This window comes from Myotis lucifugus, unplaced genomic scaffold (assembly GCF_000147115.1).
Source record: "Myotis lucifugus unplaced genomic scaffold, Myoluc2.0 scaffold_30, whole genome shotgun sequence".
NCBI classification, from domain to species: domain Eukaryota; kingdom Metazoa; phylum Chordata; class Mammalia; order Chiroptera; family Vespertilionidae; genus Myotis; species Myotis lucifugus.
Genome location: NW_005871078.1, coordinates 9,537,631 through 9,545,414, shown reverse-complemented (window position 1 = coordinate 9,545,414; position 7,784 = coordinate 9,537,631). Strand labels below are relative to the sequence as shown.

Genomic DNA, 7,784 nt, shown 5'->3' with positions numbered 1-7,784 from the left:
GCTGGCGAGCGGCCGCACCCCGCCGACCCCTGGGCGCCCACCTCGCCGTCTGCAGGGGCTGCTGCCTGGACTTGTTAGATTTCATCTTTCTTTCGTATAAACCAGTTGTCAGCCGGCATTGAAGGAGCTCGGGTGCTGCGAGCCCGTCCACGCGGAACTGGAACTATTCGCTTCCATTCCCCGCTTCGAAAACTGCTCCTCCTCCTCCTCCTCGGGGCGGGCAGGGCCTCCTCCTCCTCGGGGTGGGCAGGGGAGCGCGCGGAAGCAGGTTCACCGCGTTTCCCACGCAGCCAGCCCGGCCTCACTTTGCAGCTTTAGGAGAGCCATCGGCGGGGTTAGTTTTATTCTTCCGTGGAGTTTTTGTGAGCCGAGTGGGAAGCGTCGCGGTGTCTTTCTCCTTCCTTCCGTGGTATTCACTAGCGACATTGGCTGGTCTCTTCCGAGGGGCTATTCTCAGTTATCGGATGATTATAAAATATCTGTGATTTAAGACACCCGGGAGGCAGAAAACACCCACAGAAATAACTAAAGGAAGACCGGCAGAGAGAAGTTCAGGGAAGCAGTGGATTAAGTCTTCACTTTCCTTTTGGAATATGGTGATGCGTTTAGACTCTTCTCCGAAATACAGCAATGAGGAGTTTTTGAGAATCTGATTCAGTGGTGGGCATTTGGATCATGGGGAGATTGCCAAAATTCTTTCATTTGGATATTTGAAGGCTTCCTGGGTGATATAAAGATGGGAGGAAGCACCGTTTTGAAAAGCGAATGCAGTCTATTAAGTTGGGGCTCCCTCCCTGCTCTCGGCTGTGACTGAGTGCTGTCCTTTACTGTGTCACCAGGTTATTTACCCTTTGCCTTAGTTTCTTCATCTGTAAAATGGGGATAATTATAGGATGCCTTATGGGGTTGTTTAGGTTTACATGAGATATAAATGCATTTAAATACATATAAGTGCTTAGCCCAATACTTGGAAAGTAGTAAGTGCTCCATAAATGTTAGCTTAATATAGTTAGATTAATATATAGTTAAAGCTCCAATTTGCTTTGTGAAATGAATGGATCTTATCTAGTCTGTTAAGAAAGTGTTGTCCCTTACAAGTTAAAATTAGCCGAATTCAAAGAATATTTAGGCATTACTAAAAAAAGAAACGTGAAAATGTACCCACTAATTCAAAAAGCTTTCACCAGATACGTTTTATGGACAAGAAGTTGGTTGCTATTTATCTGAATACCAAAAATGAACTCGGGGAGTGATCAAAATTAATTCTTCTTAGGTAAAAGTAGCAAAGTTATGGGGGGGGGAGGGGCGATTGGGAGGGCCAGCATTTTTATTGGGGTCCTATTATGTACCAGGCATTTCATAAGGAATACCTTCCTTAGTCTCCTAGCAGCCCTGCCATGTAGGTGGCATTATCTCCATTTCACAGATGACATGAGGCTGGCCCCTCTCACAACTGAGGCTGGCCCACAGTTACAGAGCCAGAAAGCGTCAAAACTGGAGTTCAAGTCTGTGGCTACTGCCCATGCTACTCTCCTTTCTTTCCTGTCTCACTGGGTGGTGCTGACGAGCCATGTGCTCACTTCCAGACACCCTTTAGCTAAAGAGGGTGAAAAAAGTGTTGCAAGTTCCCCCAGCCCAGGAGGGAAAAACGAAACAGGTCTCTATATCAGAATACAGGGCCGTGTTTTCCTTACGCTTTTGCCGACTCCTTTTTCCTAGGCAGTTTCAATGAAGGCCCTCATTAAAATAAAAATCTGAAACTGGCGTTGGGGAGGAAGCCCCTTTAAGATTGGCCACCAAAGATCAGTTGGTGCTAACAAAATTGCCTGCTCACCTTTTCTGACAGGCTCATGGTAAACACCAAGATTAAGCAAGCTGCCAAGTGATTGGGTGTCCTCCTGGTCAGTGATTCTGGAATCCTTGGAGTTCTGGAGAAGGCAGTCTTGGAGGAACGGCACATTTTTCCAGACTGAGGTGGTCACTGTGGGGCAGTTTTCTTCCCTTCCCTTCCCTTCCCATCCCATGGTCTCGCCTGTGATGTTATCAGACCCAGCTCTTTTGAGGTGTCAGTCTGCCATTCTAGTGGCTTTAATGTATGTGACTCAGAAATTAAAAGTCAGGTTCCAGTCAGCTTTGCATCAGCCACTGTTCCTGGGCTGGATCTTAGGCAAAATGTGAGCCAGGATTGTAGTACTCAAGATAAACTAGGATGGACTAAAAGGGCTTTTCACATGTTTCAGGGGGAGGAAAGAGAGGAAGAGATAGAAGGGGGAGTAGAAGAGAGGGGGAGAAAAGAGAGAGGAGGAGAGAGTGAGGGTAGGGGATGGGGAGAAAGGAGTAAAGAGCCAGAGGAGAGTGGAGGGGGAAGAGATGAAGGAGGAGAGAAGGGGGAGGCAAGTGAGAGTAAGAAAGGAGCACTGGGAAGAGAGGGGTGAGGGGAAGAGGGATGAGGAGGGATGGAGGTGAGAGAAGGGAGGGACTGCCATGCCATCCAAGTTTGACTCCAGGAAGAGAAATCAAATTGAATGTTTAAAACAGTGGTTCCCAAACTTATTTGGCCTACCGCCCCCTTTCCAGAAAAAATATTACTCAGCCCCTGGAAATTAATTTTTTAAAAATTTTAATAGCAGTTACTGATCGCCCCCAAATGCACCTGTGGCCATCACCGCCCCCCCTGGATCGCTGCAGCGCCCACCGGGGGGCGGTAGCGCCCACTTTGGGAATCACTGGTTTAAAATATATAGGGAAAGCTGAAACATTAGTACAGTAAGCACTTCACTTTACTGTTTTCCTTGTGGGAAGACTCCCTGGTTCTAAAAAGCAAGATCTCTTTCTGTGCTGTGAACAGTGATTATAACAGCCTTTCGAAATCTCTCCCTTTACGATGTAATGTTCAGGAAATTGTAAGTCAGGTCATGACATTTCATCCTGGTAGCCCTCATTTCCACTGTGCCATTTAGTTGAAGCCCTCCAGCTTTCCATTGTGAGAACTGACTTACTCAGTGCCTGGGATCGGGGCCATTAGTCAATACCTGCACTGTCATCAGGGACTGTGAGCCAGGTGCCCTGCAAGAGACGAGTGCACCCGAGACATCTGGGAGTCAGTGATTTCCTGTCCTGGTTTTTGCAAGTCTGCTAACTGGTATGGCAGCTCTTCTTGTACCCCTCACCTTGCCCAGAGCCTCCCTCATTACCCGTTGCTGGAGGCTTTGAGAACTTTGAAGACTCTACAATTTAAACTCTCAGTGCACCCCCACAGCCCACGGCCAACCTCCCCCCCTCCCCCGACAACCTCCCATGGTCGTCCCCGTCCATTCCCCCGCCCCCCCCAGCAGGCCCTGATCGGGACTGGGTGAGATGGCCTGATGGGCCCTGATCGCTGACCAGGCCTAGGGACCCCACCTGTGCAAGAATTCATGCACCGGGCCTCTAGTATACTTTATAAAGTGTTCCCCCTGATATTTCCATTACCCACCTGGCACCATATTTAAAATATTTTTACACTTCTTAAAATATTTAAATCAGTCCAGTAATATAACTTCAAAATTCTCATTTGAACATGCTTAAGTGTTGGTTGGCATGATAGGGCATTTGTCATTTACCTAAGAAAATTATTGGCATTTAGTGTCTCTAATCTTTAATCTTACCATTTAAGTCTCTAGATAACATCTTCACAGAGAGATAAAGACAGAGAAGGCTGGAGGAATAGGAAATGTAGAGAGAGTCAGTCTTTCTCTCAACATAGTTTGCATTATTAGATGTTTGTAATTGAGGGTCAAGATTATTGTCATAAAACAGTAATTTCAAATACATTCAAAATGTTTTACTTACAATATTTATTTCCTTAAGCAGGTAAGAAATGTATGTACTTTACCATACGTTCCGAGCATATCACAGGGGAAGTGGAGAATTACCCACTGACTTTCTCCTCCCAAACCTCTCCACTTTATCTGGCCTGCACTTAGTTATGTAAGGGACTCTCCTCTCCCGATGGTTTAAACCAGGGGTCCTCAAACTTTTTAAACAGGGGGCCAGTTCACTGTCCCTCAGACCGTTGGAGGGCCGGACTATAGTTTAAAAAAAACTATGAACAAATTCCTATGCACACTGCACATATCTTATTTTGAAGTAAAAAAACAAAACGGGAACAAATACAATATTTGTATTTGCATGTGGCCCGCGGGCCGTAGTTTGAGGACCCCTGGTTTAAACTTTGCCATCTTCAAGCTGTTGGCTATACCTGGAATGCCCCTGCCCTCCCTCCAGACAGGCCTGTAGAAGTCTGATGTAGTCCTCAAGGCGGGGTGCAGGTGTCACTGTTTTTATCTGCCTATGGAGGAGCGGGAGAAAGAAGGAGGAAAGGGGGAAGGGGAGGAGGAGAAGGGGGAGGAGGAGGAGGAAATCGGGTGTAGGAACATCAGTCAGCCTGAACTTTGGAACCAGACCACTGGGAGTGTGATTGCCAGTTTGATTATTTACTAGCTATATGACCTTGGCCAAATTATTTATCTTCTCTGAGCCTCAATTTCCTTATCTATAAAATGGGGGTAAAAAATAATTCCTAACTTAGCCCGGCTGGTGTGGCTCAGTGGTTGAGCATCGACCTATGAACCAGGAGATCACGGTTCCAGTCAGGGCACATGTCTGGGTTTCAGGCTTGATCCCCAGCAGGGGGAGTACAGGAGCAAACCAACCAGTGATTCTCTCTCATCATTGATGTTGCTAGCTCTCCCTCTCCCTTCATCTCTGAAATCAATAAAAAATATATTAAAAAAAATACCTGCCCTAGCTGGTTTGGCTCAGTGGATAGAGTGTCAGCCTTCAGACTGAAGGGTCCTGGGTTTGATTCCAGACAAGGGTGTGTACCTGTGTTGCAGGCTCAATCCATAGTCTCTCTCACATACCACAATGTTTCTCTCTCTCCCCCTCCCACTCTCTAAAAATCAATGGAAAAATATCCTCGGGCAAGGATTAACAAAAAAAAAAAAAACAAAAAAAATCCCACACTTAATTTAGAGTGTTCAGTGGGAATTAAATGAGATGATTATAAACTATTTAGTGAAACCTGACTTTCAACAAATGATTTTTTTCCTTCTATGAAACCTTTCCAGAACTTCTCCCGCCATGGAAATGATTCTCCCCTCCTATTTTCAAACGCGAGTGTGTGTGTGTGTGTGTGTGTGTACTCGAGGGTGTGCCTGCCTATTATGATCACACTTGTGCCTGCTTGCCACAGTTATTAGGTGGGTTTCTTCACTCCACCCTTGGGTTGCAGGTTCTTAGATGAGCATGGTTGGTTCCTACTAACTTTAGGACCTCCAACTCCTTGCACTTACTTTAAATGACTAACAAAGGTTTGTTGATGTTAAATGAATGGTGGCTGATTTGAAGTGTGGGCAGGGCTGGTTCATTCATAAAGTATGCATTAAAAGCATACTTACTACTGTACTAGACAAACAGAGATGGAGAAATGGATAAAGCAAGAAAAGGGTTCAAGAGTTTATAAAATGTACTAGGCTGGGTGAAAAGCAGCCAGAATATTTGTATTACAAGATAGAACCTATTAAAATCTATAGTTTAACTTCTGGGAGTTAACTGCTAGGAGCCTTTGCAGCCAGAGTTGGGAGAGATTATATCCTGCTCATGGGGGAGGGACTCACAGCAGGCTTTCAGAGAAGGTGCTGGCTTTAGCACCGATGGATAGATAACTCTTGGGGTTGGCAGTGAAGAGGGAGGGGGTCTTTCAGGGCCAAGATTAGGCATGGAAATGGAAAATTGTCAGTGATGTACTTGGAAGAACTGATGCGTTGTTTTGGCTCCAGCTAGGAAAAGTGGAAAAGAAGAATTGAACACTGAAGTTGCATCCTTCGTGCTGGGAGGCCTCCCCTCCTAACTCGGTGATGTGGCACAGTTGACACGGAAGCCTGGATTTTGTTTGCTCTCCAAAAAGACTGACACATGCATTTTCTTTCTGATCTTGGTCAGCAGCAGAGCTTTTGCATCACCTTGAAAGGCTAATTGTGTCATATTTCTAATCAGAAACACACCCCAGAGGTCCTGGTTCCTGCCAGGTTGATTGGCTCTTAAACCATAGCCTTCACTCCAAGTCAGTCTGGACCAATTCTTTCTCTCTTTCATCCTCTTTTCTTCCCTGACAAAGTAGCTGCTTATATCTTTAAATTCATTTTACGCTCTTTCTTCAGACGAGTATCACAAGTACTATTTCATTTATTCCCATTACAGTCTGTTGGGAAGCAGGTATCTAGACTTCCAACATCTCATCAACATAGTGACCTGTGTGGTTCCTCTGTCCCTGTCGCTGATGTACTGTCTGTGTGGACACCTGCTCCAGGTGTGCTTGCTCAGACCCTTCCGTGCAGCTCCGTGGGACAAAGCAGGAAGATACTCTCAGCCTTGACTTCCAATACAAACCCTAGTGAAGGTGCACGGACCCAAAGGAACCCAGCGTCCTAATGTGAAAACAGCACTCAGGGAAACACCCGTGTGTGATAGCATCCGAAGATGCCCTTCTTATTTTGACTCGGATACAGAGGATCTCTGGCTTAGAAGTTACTGAGAAGTACCTCTTCATTTTTTTTTCCCTTGGGAGAGGAGAATATAAGAAGCTTAGATTATAGTTGAGTCTAGTCTAGATAGTATCAAAGTCATGCATATTTTACAGAAGTACAGATTTTAAAGGATAGATCAGGGTACAATAGAATTGAAATGGAACACTTTTTGGAGTAGGTATCAGTAGGCGTTTAAATGAATAAAAGATGGTGAAGATTAAGAATTGTTTTGTCATAGATCTTGAGAAAAGTGTGATTGAAATATTGAGCACAGTCTCCAGCTCCACTTTTATTTCTCTTATCAGCGGCCTGGTTGGAGAATTGGGTTTCCTTTCTTAGTTACCTGGTACCCAGAGGTCCTGTGCTTACACTGCCATGGTGACAAACACTATTGCATTCTAGTTAGGCTATTTGGTCTACAGTGAGTCACCCAGGCAACAACACTGACCTAAAAACAGAGACCAAAACCAGCTTTCTATGTATCCTGCTGATAGTGGTTTCTTGAGGACAATTCCCCTTTTCTTTAGTTTTCAACTAGAACTTTTGGCTTATCAATTCTTTTCGTAATAATAAATGTAGCTACCTAGCCTAGGACATGTGGTCATAAGCAAAGCAGCCTGACTTTAGAGGGATGGTCAGATTCACACCTCACATTTTAGAAGTCCTCTACGACACATTATTCATTCGTTTAAAAACACATTTTTATTAGCTACTTGGGAAGAGCCTGAAAATAACTTTTAGATTCTGGTCATTAGTGTAATGGTGGCATGTTATGCCTGGAGAGTATTAAAGTCTTAAATGTCACTTTGGGTTTTATTACCTTAAACACTTATGTTGTGTTACAGTTTGTAGAACTTTAACATTTGCCTTGCAGTATCAGTCGCCCCCCACCCCCTTTTAAAGGATCTTTCTTCTATTGAGAATAATTGCTATTCAGTGAAAATATACATATTTTTTATGAACACTGATGAATTTTTTTTTTCTCAAAGTTAAACAGAAGGTGTCTCATTTTGTTGACACCTTGGATGTTAGGAACCATTGTATCTTTTATAGGTTCTGTATCGACTTTAGCATATCCACTCATGCCTGATGAATGTTAATCCTGATATTTGCCCACATCGTGTCTTCTGTTTACTCATAACTGGCAAGAATTGTATTGTCCCATGTGTAACGTGGGTATAGACCAGTGATGGCGAACCTTTTGAGCTCGGCGTG

General features: G+C 44.6%; 1 protein-coding gene across 3 annotated transcripts in view; it reads left to right on the top strand.

Moving 5' to 3' along the window:
• Positions 1-1,873: 1,873 nt before the first annotated feature.
• Positions 1,874-7,784, top strand: part of ARNTL2 (aryl hydrocarbon receptor nuclear translocator like 2) — a 55,335-nt gene continuing 49,424 nt past the window's right edge. The window contains exon 1 of one of the 3 annotated variants that reach the window (XM_006086775.3): positions 1,874-1,974. The gene's annotated coding sequence lies outside the window, so the exon portion shown is untranslated. The remainder of the gene's footprint in view (positions 1,975-7,784) is intronic. The other 2 variants (XM_023752326.1, XM_023752324.1) reach the window with 2 other exon arrangements.